General features: G+C 47.4%; 1 protein-coding gene across 6 annotated transcripts in view; it reads left to right on the top strand.

The window, feature by feature from the left end:
• The first annotated feature begins 8,596 nt into the window (after positions 1 to 8,596).
• Positions 8,597 to 16,293, top strand: part of Bmal1 (basic helix-loop-helix ARNT like 1) — a 105,232-nt gene continuing 97,535 nt past the window's right edge. For 4 of the 6 annotated variants that reach the window (XM_052201042.1, XM_052201040.1, XM_052201045.1 and 1 more), the window contains exon 1: positions 8,597 to 8,743. The gene's annotated coding sequence lies outside the window, so the exon portion shown is untranslated. The remainder of the gene's footprint in view (positions 8,744 to 16,293) is intronic. The other 2 variants (XM_052201050.1, XM_052201049.1) reach the window with 1 other exon arrangement.

Genomic DNA, 16,293 nt, shown 5'->3' with positions numbered 1-16,293 from the left:
GTCTTCCGCAGTGACAACATGGTCCTCTATGTCAGGGGATAGGAGCAGACATGGGCACGAGGTAGGACTGCAGGAGGAGAGCTAGTCTATGCTCAGCCTCAAGAAGCGTGAAGGCATCGAGACGCTGGCTTCAAGGGATGGTGCAGTCTTCTTGATCCAGACTGGGGCCCTGGTGAGGAGAGAGTGTGGTCTGCTGGTGTAGAGCATAGAGCGCGCTTAGCTCGGGATGCTCCCAGGCAGCAGGGTCTTCAAGCTAAGGAATGGCTGCCGAACACGGCAACAGTGCAGAGCTCCGCAGACTGTGGGTTACCACGAACTTATCTTGGATTTAGAAATTCCTAAAGCAGTTATTCGTGTTTTTCACACAGTCCACTGAGAGAAAAGGGACTCAGAGGCTTAGAGCAGCTCTTCTTGGAATTTTCCAGGGAACGCAGCCACAGCAGGGCAAGTCATCTCAGAGCTGGCCAGCCCGAGGGTGGATAACTGGTGACTCTAAAGAGAGAAAAACCAGAATAACACGAAGTGGTGCCAGAAAACACAAGGGGCGCCCTGGGACACTTGGCTCTCTTTGTTTCCTTTTATGATTATTTTTATTATTATAAACAACTGTGCAGAAGGCTTATCCCATAACCTTTTCCATAAAATGCCATTCTGAGATATCCTCAGAGATTCTTACAGATTTCTCCTTGCATTTTCCTTACAAGGTTGTAAGTCTGTCTATGACAGGAACCTTACTTTCTCATAACATTTATTCTATTTATTTATGCATATCATTATCATCATCATCTTTTTTTTTTTTTTTTTTTTTTTTTTTTTTGCTATGCAGCCCTGGCTGTCCTGGAACTCACTCTGTAGACCAGGCTGGCCTCAAACTCAGAAATCCACCTGTCTCTGCCTTCCAAGTACTGGGATTAAAGGCATGCACTACTACCCCAGGGTATATATTTTTTCCATTTATTTATTTATTTATTTATTTATTTATTTATTTATTTATGTGTAGGGGAGTGGGGGGCTGTGGGTGTGTGTGGGTGTGGGTGTGGGTGTGGGTGAATGCCCTCAGAGGCCAGAAGAAGACACTGGATCTGCAGGCCATCTTGCCAATCCCATGGTTAAGATTTTAAAGAATGGCACAATGTTTTATCCAGTTGACACAGAGATTTCTATTCTCCAAAGAGAGAGGATAGCAAGGCAAATTGAAATGACAGGACAGCCATTTTAGAATGGGAAATCCCAGAAATCTCCTCTGCTGAGGGGGAATAGGTTGCTTGCTTAAGTTCTGTATGTATCCGTACAACGTAATGCAGCCTGCTCCTGTACCTTCTAATCAGTACATTCAAACAATATTGACTTTTGTGCATGTGCTATATGTTGGTTGCTATGGGAGATACAGATTGACCCATTCTCGTGTGGACAGTACTGGCTTCCCAGAATACGAAGACAAGAGCTGACAAAAGCAGCTGCTGGTGTTTGGAAAGAGGAAGTGCAAGACGCTAAGGGATGGACTTTTACAAGACAAGGTCAGGGCTTCACTGAGCGAGTGACTTCTTGGCATGAAAGCAGGCGTGAGCCCACAAAGGCACATGGGGGGGGGGCATAGTTTTTAAGGGGTTTCTCCTTGCATTTTCCTTACAAGGTTGTAAGGGGTTTGGTAAGCAACATGGCTTTTGCTAATTAGACTTTACCAACTAGTCTGTCTTCCAAGGTCAAGAACTCGTTATCTGGTGATGGTTTTGTTTTTTTTGTTTTGTTTTGTTTTTGCACCTCCGACAGTTGTATAAATACATGACTCAGCAATATTCAAGTAACTTGAAAGGCCCAGGCAGGGGTTAATAACAGCAGTGATCTGAGCACATCAGGGTGATTCCGCTCACACTCTCCAGCTGGGGATCTGTGCCTACACTCAGTTTCATTGCATGTCTTTCTGCTAGCAGGGGTATTCTTTAACACACAGACTTGGGGGTCACAAATTCCCCAAGGATCACTTACCAAACCTTGTCAATATTAATTTTATATTCATTGAAAATGCATATAATTTTTTTTGCTTTTATAATATGACAAGGAGGGGGAGGGGAAGGGAGAGGGGACAGAGGAGAGGGGAGAGGGGAGAGGGGAGAAAGAGAGGTTTCATTTCCATGTTTGCAAATTAATTCTCTGACCCCGAGGCTGGTAAGGATGTGGGAGAGAAAAGCTGGGGCCAGTTCTAGCAGCCAAACCATAGAGAGCAAACCCAGAGGTTCAAACATTCCAAACACTGTTCTTTTTATAGCTGCTTATATGGGGGCTGGAGAGATGCTTCGGAGCTTAAGAGCATTTACTGTTTCTTCCTGTGTACCTGAGTTCAGTTCCAAGCACCTACTTCAGGTAGCTCACAACTGACTGTTACTCTAGCCTCAAGAGATTCAGTATGTTTTCCTGGCCTCTGTAGGCACACAAAGACACATACATACACATACATTAAAAAAAAAAACCTGTTTACATGGGCTTACATGTTTACATGGGCTGTATGGGCTGCTGATGCGGCTCAGTGGGTAAAGGTGCTGACACAAAAGCTGGACAAACCGAGTTCAATTCCCAGAACCCACACAAAGGTAGAAGGAAAAGAATCAACTGCATGAAGGTGTCCTCTGACCTGCAGGAATATGCTGTGGTACATGTACCAAATACAGGGATGCACACACACGGTGGCTTAATGAACAGTTTATAATAAAGACAAAATGGAAACACCTAAATATTTTCATGCTTGCAATTTCCCTGTATAGTAAACTTTGTGGCAGACACTAGACACCATGTTGCAGAAGGGGGCTTAAAGTCATGGGGAATGGTCACAAAAAATTAAGATTTAAAACTGAGTTTTCATTATAAAAGTTTATTATAAGGTTTTATTATATAAAACCAGGCTTGATAGTTGTCTTAGTTAGGGTTTTAGTGAACAGACACCATGACCAAGGCAAGTCTTATAAAGGACAACATTTAATTGGGGTTGACTTATAGGCTCAGAGGTTCAGTCCACTGTCATCAAGGCAGGAACATGGCAGCATCCAGGCAGATATGGTGCAAGAGGAGCTGAGAGTTCTACATCTTCATCTGAAGGCTGCTAGTAGAAGACTGACTTCCAGGCTACTAGGGCGAGGGTCTTAAAGCCACACCCACAGTGACACACTTCCTAATAGGGTTTCTCCCTGAACCAATCATATACAAACCATCACAATAGTCTATACCTATAGTCCCAACATACCAGAGACTCAGGCAGAAAGGTTCTGCAAGTTTGAGTCTAGCCTGAGTTACACAGGAAGACTATCTAAAAAATATTAATTTTTAAAGATCAGGGTACAAGTAAAATGTTAGCATAATAAAATTAGGTCAAAATACATAATTACAAAAGAAACTTGGCAATGAATATTTTTCCACATAAGTGCACCAGACTCATAAATAACTTGGGTTACAGGCCTGTACCATCATACCTGGCTAATTACCACTCCTATATATTTTGTTTTGAGAGTGTGCCAGGTAAGATACTCCCAACCTATTTTTTTTTTCAAAAACATAATTTTATGTTCTTCAGTTACGGCAAGCAGTTCTTATGTAGCTAAACACCTTGCTTTGCCGTGCTGGTAGTCTTTTTTTCTTTCCTGTTGTAGAAAGAGCAGTTCAGGGCTGTGCATTCTAGCAAAGCAGGAGAAAGTTGGCTCTTGTTCTAGACAGTGTCTGTTGTGTGGAGCTTCTGTGATGTGAGGTGGTGGAGGGTACTTCACAGTCTTCCAGGCACAGGGCAGAGCCCCTTCTTACATTGCAGCACTGAGAGCTGAGAATCTTGGCCCCTGTCGGCAAGAAAGATCTGATCTTCAGCCCCATGACACAGTGTGGGACACCTTCCAAATGAGGTATTTCTGCTCTCCGGCTCTGAACTGCTGCTGGGTCATTCCATTCAAAAAGCAGCCAGGGAAGGCCTCCCGGGAAGCCTCCCAGAGAGCTGCCAAGACCTGTTAACCTGTGAGTGCCTGCGTTTAAAACCTCATGTTAAAGGCTGGGCATGGGGGCATCTACCTTTAAATCCAAACACCTGGGAGGCAGAGCCAGGCTTCTGTGAGGTCAAGGCCAGTCTCATTCACTATGTAGTGAATTCCAGACCAGCCAGGGCTACAAGTAAAACCTATCTTTAAACCAATAAACAACTAAACCAAAACCCAAACCAAACCAAATAAAACCCCAAACTTATTTTTTGTATATCCAGATGTCAATTTCAATTTTAAGATGTAATCCATTCTCTCTCTCCCTCCCTCCCTCTCTCTCTGTTTCTGACATACACACTCATACCACACTTTCAACCTGGTCATCAGAGAAAAGGTAACTATTTATGTTCTATAATCCTAAATAATAAATGTCTTCACACCATGTCATCTGCCTGCTCTTCCTAGCGCAGTACTGTCTGTCCTCCTCCCTGAATCTGATCTCCAGTTTAAGTAAAACCACCTTTCCGAAGGTAAGCTTGGTGCCTTTTAGATCCAACCACACGCCCTTTCTCCAGGCTAGCATTCTCCTTCACCATGCTAAGCTGTTTATTGAGATTTTTTTTTCCCCTGCAGTTTCCCACACCCAGCCACTTTGCCTTCTGGCTTCTTCTTTCTCTCTTATCACTGTCTTCTCCTGTTCCCATTCTTCTTACGCTTCCTTTGACATTCTGGGAGCACGGCTCAGCCTGGGCTCCCTATTGGAGGACTGCCTAGGCTCGGTCTGGCTCTGGTGGGATGCATTCATGAAGGCTCTGCTCAGCAGGGTGGAGGGTGAGGCAAGGAGAACAGAGGAGTGGCTCAGGTCTCTAGGGGACTTGCTGTGCTTCGCTGCAGGATCCCTCAAGCTACCATACCCCCTCCCTGGAGCCTTCCCTTCTGCGCATCTCTCCTATGTGAGCAGACATCCCGCTCCTGGGGCCTCATCCGAGGTGTTCTCCTTTGCTCTTCCACAGTTGGCAGGAGAGTTTGACTCATGACACCAGCTGTAAATTGGTGGCTCCTTGATCTTCTCTCTCTCTCTCTCTCTCTCTTTCTCTCTCTCTCTCTGGATGATCATTGTCAACGTAATTGTAAAGATGCAATTTAGTAAAGCAGAACTTGAACTTTGAGATGGGTTGTCTAAAGAGCTTGTGTTTTGGGGACCTGTCTGCATCATAAGATGGGAATAGAGGGCCTGCTGTGGGGGACTGTGAGACTTAGTGGAGGCGATACACACAGGACTTCTAGAATAGCACTGTGGACTCACTCTCCAACCCCAGTAAATATTGATGCAGCCCAATCCTATTCAGTCTCCTTGAGACAAACTTAACACGCTCATCTCCAGACTCTCCGCTTTCATGCTTATATGACTTCTGGGTCCTGACATGGTCTTCTGCAGGCAACCCAGCAGACCTGGGATTTGAGTTTGGGTACGTAACTTCAGAATTCAACCTTCCATTAAACAAGCAGTTTTCCAGTGTCGTTGCATCTCAGATCCTCAAGATATTGGATTAGATTCTTCCAGATGGAACCTCAGTATTATGTATTTTTACGAAACTCTTCCCCAGCAATTTGAGTGGCTCAGGCCGCTGCAGTAGAGGCCATTTGTAGAGCAGATCTACTCATCTTTCCTGACTTCGCCAATCAAACCAGAACAGCACCTACTTACTTTGACTCTTTAGCTATACTGAAAGAATTGGAAAATTCAGTGTTTTGGAAGGCAAAGAATAAAGGGCAAAGGAGGTGCCAGTAGAAGATAAATGTGTTTGAGTTTTTAACTGAGAGAAACACTATGGAGAATGTAACTGACCATGAAAAAATAGGTCTGCACAACAAGAAGCCATCTTTCTGTCTACTAATGGCAGAAAAAAAGCAAGATATTAACTCTTAAAAGAAGACAATCAAAGCACGCCCCTCGCTTGGCCAGCTGTTCCGTGGGTGAACCCTGTCTGTGATAAGATAATGTATCATAAAGACAGAGGCAGCTATAGTTACTATAAAATTCTTTTTGTTGATCCCAGCGAGTTTCCACCCACATGCTCTTTCCTTCCATCCCTACCAGGCCCCAAAGAATAAGTCTAATTTCTCTTCTATTTGACAGCTCTTCAAGTATGTGAAGAAAGTTACCTTGTACTCCCTGGGGCAAAAACTTCTGTTTCCTTTCATCTTTCCTCGTGTGACATAGTTTCTAGTCTCATTACATCCTGATCTCTCTCCTTGTGCACAGTGATAATTTTTGATGGCCAAGTCTTACTCACAGACAGAACTCCATGTGGGTCCTGATCAAGGCAGCCGGTCCACGATGCCCACGTTGTTTTCTCTGAGACGTTCAGTGGTTGTCCTGAGAGGACATTCTCTCTCTCTGGGCAGTCACAAATCTCTGGATTCAGACTGAGTTGTGTGTGACGTAGGGTTCCCATCTTGCTCTTTTATGCATGTGTCCAGACACCTCTGCCCTACCCCCGTCTGAGAACAGCAGGCTTTCCAAGATGGGACCCCACCCTTGCTCCCACTGCGGAGCCCACTGTTCCCTTTCAAGTTTGGCTGCTGTTATGTAGTGTCTCTTGGCTTTCTATCACCTGGAAAATTAATGCAAATCTCCTAGTTTGTCTTTCAGGGCATGGATAAAAATCCTGAATCTGGGCCTAGTTGGGAGCCTTGTACAACTTTTTTGGTAGCTGGCCTGATGTAAGCCTCTAGAGTGGAAACCAAAGCAAAACACATTTAAAACAAGACTGGCACTTGACCTGCAGAATGGGGTAAGAACTGCTGTCTGCACGGGGTGCTTGTCAGGATACAGGGAACTGAAGAAAGGAGGGAAAGCTTTTTAGCACATGCCTGGCACACAACCCAGTAGAGAGATATTGTGGGATGTATCAGACAGCATCTTCAGGTTACTGGTACTTAGCTAGCTATTAGTACATTTAATTAGGTCAGCCTCCAGCCAACATTTCATCTTGTAAGTAATATATTTTCTAATGTTGTATTTAAGTTCCATCTATACAGAGAGGTCCCTTCACAAAACAGGATAGAGAAAGAATAAATCTGCTTTGAAACTCAGGGAAAATGGGAAGTGACCCATGAAGTTCTTTGGTCTTGAAGCCAATTCACATTTCGACAAAGGCTGTGTGCCTTGCAAAGGGCTGGACATGGGTCATGACTTTACAAGCACTGAAATGCTGTCTTGTGTCCCAGGAACCTGCCTGTCTAGAATTCATTCTATAATCACATGAGCTGGTCCACGTCACATAACTGAGTCAAGTGATTTGAGCCCATTTGTTCATGGATCCAGCCCACATTTGCTTTCTGGGTGTCAGCCCCATCCCCAAAACTCCACCCAGGCCCCTCCAGCAGGTGCTAAAGGGGAGGAAGTGGGTCAAAAAGGAGGCAGTGGCCTTGCTATCAGGAGTTTGACATTGAGAAGGTTTGCCAGTTGTTTGAAGGTAGAAATAAGACAACCTCTCTCACTCTCCCTCCCTTTTCTTCTCTCCCCTCTCTGTCTCTTTCTTCTTTTTAAAAATCTCTGAGCACAGGGATGGTGCCTCGGGAGGCAGAGGCAAGCAGACCTCTGTAAGTTGGATTCGAAGCCAGCCTGATGATCTACAGAAAGAGTTCCGGGACAGCTAGGGCTACAATAGAGTAACTAACCACCCAAACAAACAACTTTGCAACTTTTTTCTTTCCTGCTCCTTTGATACTTTTGCAAAGTAGATTTGCTAGAACCATGTCCATAACATGTAACAGAATCTTGCTCAGGTCTCACCCAGTGGTCCTAGCTAGGTCAGTACTCGCGATTATCCCCCTGCCTCAGCTTCTTGAGGGTTGGAATTATGGACTACGCCACCACACCCGGGAGACTTCTCTTTAGAACAGGAATGACAGCTCCACCGGACGCTTGGAGGTCAAGACAAACAAAAAGAACGCGAGATCTGGTTAGTCGTCGGAAGGAACAGTCTTCTAAATACGTTAGCTATTAGCGCTGTGGTTCCGACTTGGACAAGCCAGGGGTTTCAGGAAGGTTCTGTCACTGTGTTGCTAAAATGTGGTTTCCTAGATGGAGCTGGAGAGGGATGGGCGAGGAGATGCGGCGTTTTCTCGGCGTTCTGCGAGCCAGGAAGAGGACAGAGGAGGAGGGAGAGCTAGGAGGCAGGCACTAGGCAGGGAAGCGAATGAGGAACAGGGGACAGCGGCGAGCTCGCAGAGTCCGCGCAGCAGTGGCCTCTGCGAGCTTGAGACCTGAGGGGAAAAAACGAGGGCTGGGGCAAGAAATACATAGAGCGCGCCAATTGGTTCACTCCTCGGGGCGTGTGCTTCTGTGGGCCAAATGATTGGTGAAGGGAAAGTAGCAGGTAAACCAGCCCTGCCGTCTTGCCATTGGTCAGCGGCTTTCCTATCGGTCACTCGATTGGTTAGCCTAACGCGGAGCCGAACGCGAATTGGTTTAGGTTGTCCGCCAAGACAACTCCGTTCGCGCGCTCTGATTGGCTAGCGGGAAGAGGCAGGTATCCGGGCTCCGCGGCTCCTCCATTGGTGGGCGGGGAAGGGGGGTTGGGCACAGCGATTGGTGGGCGGGGGGCCGGGCCTGGGCCGGCGGGGAGCGGATTGGTCGGAAAGTAGGTTAGTGGTGCGACATTTAGGGAAGGCAGAAAGTAGGTCAGGGACGGAGGTGCCTGTTTACCCGCGCCGGACTTGCCGCCGCCGCCGCCGCGGGATCCGAGTGCGGGTGCGGGCGCGGGCGCTCGCGGCGAGCCACGGTGAGTGTAGGCACGGCTGCGGGCAGTGGCCGTCTCGGGGCGTCCCGTCGGGGGTCGCGAGTTCCCGGGCGGGCGCACCGCTCCCGCCCCCGCCCGCGGCGCAGCCGGGCCGCCGGGAGCCCTGCCCGACGTGCCCGCTGCCGGCCTTAAAGGGCCCGTGCGGCTCCCAGCCCCCACCCAGCCTCGGGGAGGCTGCGCCCCTTAAAGGCGCCGCTTCCGCGCACCCCCATCTTCCCCACTTGGGCTGCACAGCGGGCGGGGGAGGACTGGGGGGACCCTGGGAAGCTGTCAGCGGGCGCGCCCACCTTCCCCGCGCGGGCATCACCACCTGGCTCCGGAGGGGGCGGCCGGCGGCCTCTTAAAGAGACAGCAGTACCCGGTGGCAGCAATGACCCGAGCTTGGGAAGAGCTCTGGGATGCATCCCCGGGAGCTTCTGGATCCCTGAGGAGATGGCCGAGACGCGGGCAGAACGATGCTATGCGGCGCTTGCCTGGTCAACCCTTCTACACTTTCCCCTCGGGAGCCGGGTGGGGGCGGGGAGGGCGTCTCCGTCCAGTCGGGGCGTCCGTACTGGTACGTTCCTATGTCCTGTCTTGGGGCTGGCGCGGACCCTGGGAATTCCCTGGCTGGCTTGAACCAGGCCCACGGACAGCCGTCGGGCCTGCGCTGTCCCGTACCTGGGTGGTCCTGGAGAATCTGTCTTCCCTGTTGGGTCTGAGAGTAGGTACCCGATGGCGTGGGGGACTGTGCCCAGCGCCTGGTGGGCGTCCGAGAGATCCGAGGCGTGCGCAGCAAGGCTTCGCTCAGATGCGGGTTTGACAGATAATCGGGGAAGACGAAGGTTTCCACTGGAAATTGCCCCAGTGTGGACAACTTGAGATGTTCGGGTTTGCTGGGAGAAGTCAAAGGTAGAATTTTATGCAGACTCGGGGCGCACATGGCAGCCATCCCTGGAGGTCGCATAGCGGGTTTTGTTCCGCGCTGGGGAAAGAAGGACTGCGTTGGACACGGGTGTGTGTCTGTTGTCAAGTTGCGCTGGCCAAGCTGACAGGGTCACCCCTTACCTGTTCCGGGTGCATCTTCTCTAGACCATTCCTGATATTTAGCCTAGTTTGGGCCCTTTGACCCCTTTAGATCCGTCTTCTCTCCTGGCTTAAGTTGTTACTTTTAAGCAAGAAATCATTAATCAAGTTTTCTCACCCAACTTCCAAATATCGGGTACTGTAATCACGACCAACTACTTTTTGATAATACCAGTATTGTCAAGATCTTCGTTGTGGGTTTTTGGTTTTGTTTTGTTTTTGTCCAGGATAACTGATCATTAAATGTTTTCCCCCCTACTGCTCTTGCTTGTCATTTGTCCTTTTCCTATTTGCTGCTGTGCCCTCTTTCAATCTATTTTTACTTAACAACTATTATTTTTATTCTTAAGTTCCCATTGATACCAGGATCTGTCAATTTGGGTTGGTGGATTTTCTGATTAATGTACTAGTTGAATCATGAGCTTAAAATAATCATTGCTGCTCTTGAGCAGTTTTGAATAATCTTAGGCTCCCTGTGCTTGCAAGAAATAGGGGTGGGGGAATCACTGCTGTTAAATTTGATTCCCATACCAGTGAAGTTCCAATATATATATATTTAAAATACAAAATGTAATCTTTAATATCATTCTTTGTTCCTGGGTTTATATTATCGCTACATCTTTAAAAATGGGTTGTTGAACATATTTAGAAAGGTTAGAAATTTTATAGGCAGATTTGAAATTGGGTGTATTAGCGGAAGCTGGATCTGTAGCAGCACTTTGGTTCTCTCTTAGATGTTGCCAGTGAATAATGATGATGTTAAAACAGCAGTTAAATTTGTACTTTGTTCTAATCTCTGCTGCTTAAAATGGGAGAGGTTCGGATAAGGTGTGAAGAGTGGTAGCTGGGAGTTAGGAGGCGTGAAACTAGGTTCTAGCCCCGGCTGGAATTCCGGTGGCTTTGCTACTTGGAGCAAGTTACTACACCTTTCTGGGTTATGATCAAATCTGATGGAAGGTCAGACAGTTTATCTAAGGAATGTCAAAAGTTTCTACAACTCTTAGGTTCTATATGCCTCTCAGTGTCGAATAAATTTGAATCAGGGTCTGATATACCTCCTAGAGCTGTCAGAACAATTGAGCAAAAGTCTTTTCTTCATGGGACAGCCAAGCAGATCAACAGATGGTGTTTAAAGTGATCCATTTCAAATGATTTATAATTGATGACGATTCACCCGTATCTCTGCTATTTGCAGAAGAGGTTTATATGCCACGGGGCAGGAAAAGGAAGTGGCTGTGTTTTCAGATTTATTCCTTCACATCCCCAGGCTCACTGGGATTCATGAACGCCTAAGAGCCACAGAAAGACCTGGCCACGTTAACAGCGCTGCATATGAGCATAGAGAATGAATGGTTTTACCTAACTGCCGTGGGCAGCCTGTTTTCTATCTCTGAGGTTTTCTTTCTATGATTCTATCATCGCCCCACTGTGTTAGGAGAATGTGAAGATTAAAGAGCTCCTGTCCCTGACAGCATGGCAATTTCAGATGGTGACTTTGGTGTGATGGTAAATGCCTGAAATAGGCATTTGCAGGGAAATTAGAAAAGGCAAAAAAAAAAAAAAAAAACCCTTTCTAGACTTTTGAGGTTTAACGGGGAGCTCGGGGACACAAGAGCGCTCTTTTCTGTCAGTCTTTTGTCACTTCATCACAGGACTCAGACTGACCCTAAACCTTTCTCCTCCCTCCATCCACCTGCTATGATTTTGGCTCCTCAGCATCTTTTCTCCATTCAGAACACCCTGTGCAGTTTCCGCACTGTGCCTTCCCCTCTTCCCAGGTGAGAGAAAACACTGCTTTTCCTACTGAGCTCTCGAATAGGCAGGAGCCCCTCCCTGGGCTCTGGTGGAGGAAGGAACTGGTATTTGGGTTGGAGCCCTGTGGCTTTGGACACGTGCCCGACTTCTTTGACCTCCCTGCTGCTCCTTGGGTGCAGCGACAGTGCCTGCCTCTTGGAGGATGACAGGACATGATGCATGTCAAATGCCTAGCACTCAGGAAGCCTCTCCTCAGTGCCAGATGCCACTCCCTCCCACCTCTGCCAGGCTCCTGTCACCAGAACATCCTTTGTACTCTTTGCCCTCGGAAACCCCACCAGTCTCAGTGGAATCTTTGTCTGGATTTGGGAATAGGAAGAAACAGATCTATTGTGAGCCTCCTGCACACTGGGCCGTTTCCATACTAGGTGCCCCTGAGTCTGGATGTCTCCCCGCTAGATGCCAGACTCCCCGCGAGCCGAACATTCTCCCTACTTCCCTTCTGTATATTTCTTAAGACTAGTAAGAACGTTTTAAGTCTTGAATTCCAGGTTGTTTCAGTCCCTTTGCAGCTTGATCTTGGTTGTCTTTTATTCTCCGGAAGTCACCTCTTCCTTTCACCTTTAGGTCCTGTTGCTGTCTCGATTCTCTTTCTGTTCCTGCTGAAGGTCAGCATCTACCTTCTGCTCACGCTGCATCCTCACCCCCCATCTCCAGCCCCAGAGTCCCATCTCTAGTCATGCCCCATTCCCTCCTGCTTTAGCTATGGCTTTAGCTGTGGGGGTTACAGGCTTGCCGCCTATCTTCAAGCTCTGTGCCCCAGCATCAGCACACCATCCTGGCGCCTGAAGCTCTTTGTGTCCCTCTCTCCCAGCTGTTTAACTAGGCAGTGTTGTTAGGAGATTTAGAGCCCCAGTACTTTCACATCCCAGCTTTTGCTTGCATCCTTCACCACTAATGGCCAACTTACTTTTTCTCTATATCTTGGTGTCCTCCTGATGGGATCTACCTCTGGCTCCTGGAGTTGCAGGGTGGACTGAGTGAGTTAAGATACTGGATGTGCATGTCAAGATCTCCGCCCACACTTGCAGTGGCTCAGCGCACTCCTCATTGCTCTTTTCCTCGCCGTGTTGGGGGGAGGGGATTCTCTATTTCCAGCCCACATGCTGGCCTGCATTTGCTGTGTGCACAGGACTGTCCAGCCAAGCCAAAGGGTGGCCCTTCCCGAGCAGCAGCCCTAGCCTGGTCCTCCCTACCCTTGGGTCCTCACACACCTACTTTTCTGTTCAAACTCCGGCACTTGGACCTTCAGGAGAAATCTTTGTCTTGACACCTGGCAGTAGTGTCCCCAGCCCTTGACCCTTCTGTAATCCCTGTAGGTTCTGCTGTATTCTATATCATGTTGGGCTGTCTCCAGGACCCTGGCCTATTTGTCCAGACTGAGTGAGCTCTTTGGGTAGCATTCATTTTGATTCCTCCCAAATAATAGGCACAGGAGGCCTTTGGGACATATTTGTCTGGTGCCCATCCCAGTTGGAGACTGGAATGGGGAGGGATTCACACTGCAGAGAGGTCCTAGGGGAAAAGGTGAGGAGACTAGTAGAGTCATGGGTGTACCTGGCCTTGAGTGATGAGGTCGCATGGAAGGAGAGTATGAGTTGGGAACAGGGAGATGACATGTCCTTAGTCCTTGCTTCAGGGGAATGCTCGGTGCTGAGCGAGAGCAGGAATAAAAAGGCAAATGATTTTTACTTGAGTACATGCTGTCCTTTTACATTCTGTAAACTCCTATGTGTCCACCCTGAGTAAAGATGGGTCTTTAATTTAATATTCTGGCTAATATTGTTTTGGATGTAGACTGAATAAAACATTTATATGTATTTATCCCTGTCCCTACTGCTTCGATTGTGTGACCGGGACAAATTAGTGAGCATCTTTGAGTGCGGTTTGCTTCAAATGAAAGAGAGGAATAAATAATTATGGGGGCACTTCCTGTGTGCCGGTAGATATTTTGCTTCCCTTAGACTTGTTAATTTCATGTACTCTTGATCATTATCTTGTGAGGTCAGCACCACTGTCCATATCCTACAGATGAGGAGGGTTTTGCATACTGCCCAAGATTACCCAATTGCTGAGGAATGGGTCAGGATTTATTTATCTGGTGGACTCTAGAGCCTGCTGGGAGGGTCAGGGTGTTAGACGTCATGTTCCAGACATCATGTTAGGAGCCCTCTGGGCTTGTAGAGATTGGAAACCAGTCTCCATTGGCAAATCACGGTAAGCACTGTCCTTTGGGCAGGGCTGGTGTCCTTGCTATGGTACAAGAGGAACACACACTTGGATGTGAGTTACCCTGGGGCAGTTACAAGGGCTTGTGAGCCCCCTCCTGCATCCTGAGATGTGTGTGTGCTGTGTCCTGCTTTCTCCCACCTCCCTGAGGTCTTGCTCTGATGCAAATCCCTAATATTCAGTCTCCTCCAGGATCCCGCACGTAAGATGAGCTTCCTGAGGAAACTCACTGGCACTGGTCCCATCACAGACCCCGAGGAACTCTGCCCAGGGAGGAGACTTCAGAAGTCTCTCAGCTTTGTCATACTTATCCCAAAGACCCCCAAACCTACCTCACTCCTCCCAGCCTCACTGTCAAGCCACTGCCATACCCCAGCCTTGGTGAAGAGAAAGATGTTTTTAATGCCAGTAACTATTTCCTCTGAATACATTTAGATAGCAAAGGGAACATTGTTTTATGTGCAGAACCTGTTACATAAAAATGAGTTATATAATGTTCAAATATATACCCCACCAAAGGTAATAATCACCAGCTCTATGGAACAGAATTAGCCTCAGATTGACAAGTGTGAAAAGTGACACTCGACCCTCCTCATGTCCTTTTGAACCCTGCCATCCTTGTTGGGGTTCTGGAGCAGGCTGAGTAGGAATGGGCCTGGATCTGCCCTGGGGTGCTGCTGGGAGGTGGGTAGAAAGTTGCCTTTGGAGAGAGGAGATGCAGGGATGTCTTGGTGACTTTTGTCTCCCTCATGTCTAAGCTGCTTACTTCTTCACACTTGGACCACCAGCATCACCTCTGTCCACCTTTTTTGCTGGTTGTCCACTGCCTTGGGTTTTCTCCATACAGTATGACCAGGGAGTGCCTTCTGAGAACAAATGCCCTGTGTCCAGGCTACCTCTGCCCCTCCAGGCCATCCCTGCCCCTGTCTCTAATTCACATTACTAGACCCTATGCCTAAGCTCCCACACTGCTTCTGTTGAATGTCCTAGCTCACGATTTCTTGACCTTTCTCCTTCCCTTCTTCTGTCTATCTTCTTAGTAAATCCTCCTTCTCTGATACCCTCCACCCACCTCTCCCTACCCCTTCTTTTGCTTGTCAATCATATATTCCAAAGCAATGATATTTCACAACGGGCAGGTTGCCATCTCCTGCCTAATCAGGATGGTCAGTTCCCTCAGTTTTCAATTGTTTGATAATCTGTCTTGCCCTCACTTCCTGTTCTTTCTCCAGTCATCCATTCATTCAGTGGGATTTCCTGGAGGCTCTCAAGTGCATAGCACAGTTTTGAGCTCAGAAGTGACCAGAATGGGTCTCATAGGAGGAGGGCAGTAAACAGTGAGATGTGAGAAGGAACAGATGGACGAGACAACAGGGATTGGATGGAGAATATTGTCAGGGAAGATGACTTAGTCGGTGCTCAGGGAAGACCCCACTGGGAGGTGGAAGGTGACTGGAGCTCAACTTCCTAAAGATCCAGGAACACTTTCCCAGCAAGAGGACCAGGCTGGTACGAAGGTCATGATTTTGGAGGCAGTTTGATTGACAAGGAAAGTAAAAGCTAGTGTAAGGCTGTGAGTCTGTGGCCAGGAACCAGCTTTCTTCTTTCTCTTCTGGGGAACTTTGAGCCTAGAGTCCAAGGTCTGCAAATATGATTTAAAATATCCACTCTTAGTTGTGTGCCATGGAACTAGCAGTTCACTGTTCCCTGCTTCGAAGGCGGTTTGTGAAACTCGAGGCATTTGTTATATGCTGTGTCACATGCAAACAAATTAAGGGTTTGAAAGGTCCCCTCATAAATGAGCTGTGGACAGGTGTCACCAGCCGCTAACTATTTTAATTCTATTTACTGTAGACTTCTGTATACTGTTGGACATACATGCTCATCTTAAAAGCAGGTTTTTTTCTTTTTAAAGTTTATTTGTAATGCAGTTCATGGAAGCTTGATATAAATTTGTATATGTTAAAACAAAACCAACCAAACAAAAAAACCCAACCAAACTAAATAATGGTTTACTTCTTCATCAAGCTCAGGAAAGCCACTTAGGGACAGCTGTAGCCCAAAGCCCATCGCTTTTTGTCTAAAGCACTGTTAGCATTAATTAAGCTGCCGTGCAGGAAGCCCTGGTCTGTGCTGCATTACAGTTCTTTACTGCTGGCTTTGGCTGTTTATCTTAGTCACTGCTACTATTTTTCCAGCCTTTCAGAAAGCTTTATGGAAGGAATTTTTTTAACCTTTGCGTCCTTTAGAGTTGGTGTGTTGTTTTATGAATGAGACAGTAGATCAGAGAGAAGGGGGTTGTGGGCCAGTGTGGTGATGTGCTGAGTCTCTTAAGAATGATTATTCCTCTTGGAACTTTGCCTTCTCAGGGTCTTCTCAATTATAAAATCCAGTGTTTTCCAAGAGTGATGGGAAGATGGCAC

Source organism: Apodemus sylvaticus, chromosome 1, assembly GCF_947179515.1.
Source record: "Apodemus sylvaticus chromosome 1, mApoSyl1.1, whole genome shotgun sequence".
Lineage (NCBI taxonomy): Eukaryota > Metazoa > Chordata > Mammalia > Rodentia > Muridae > Apodemus > Apodemus sylvaticus.
This window is presented reverse-complemented; position numbering and strand designations above follow the sequence as displayed.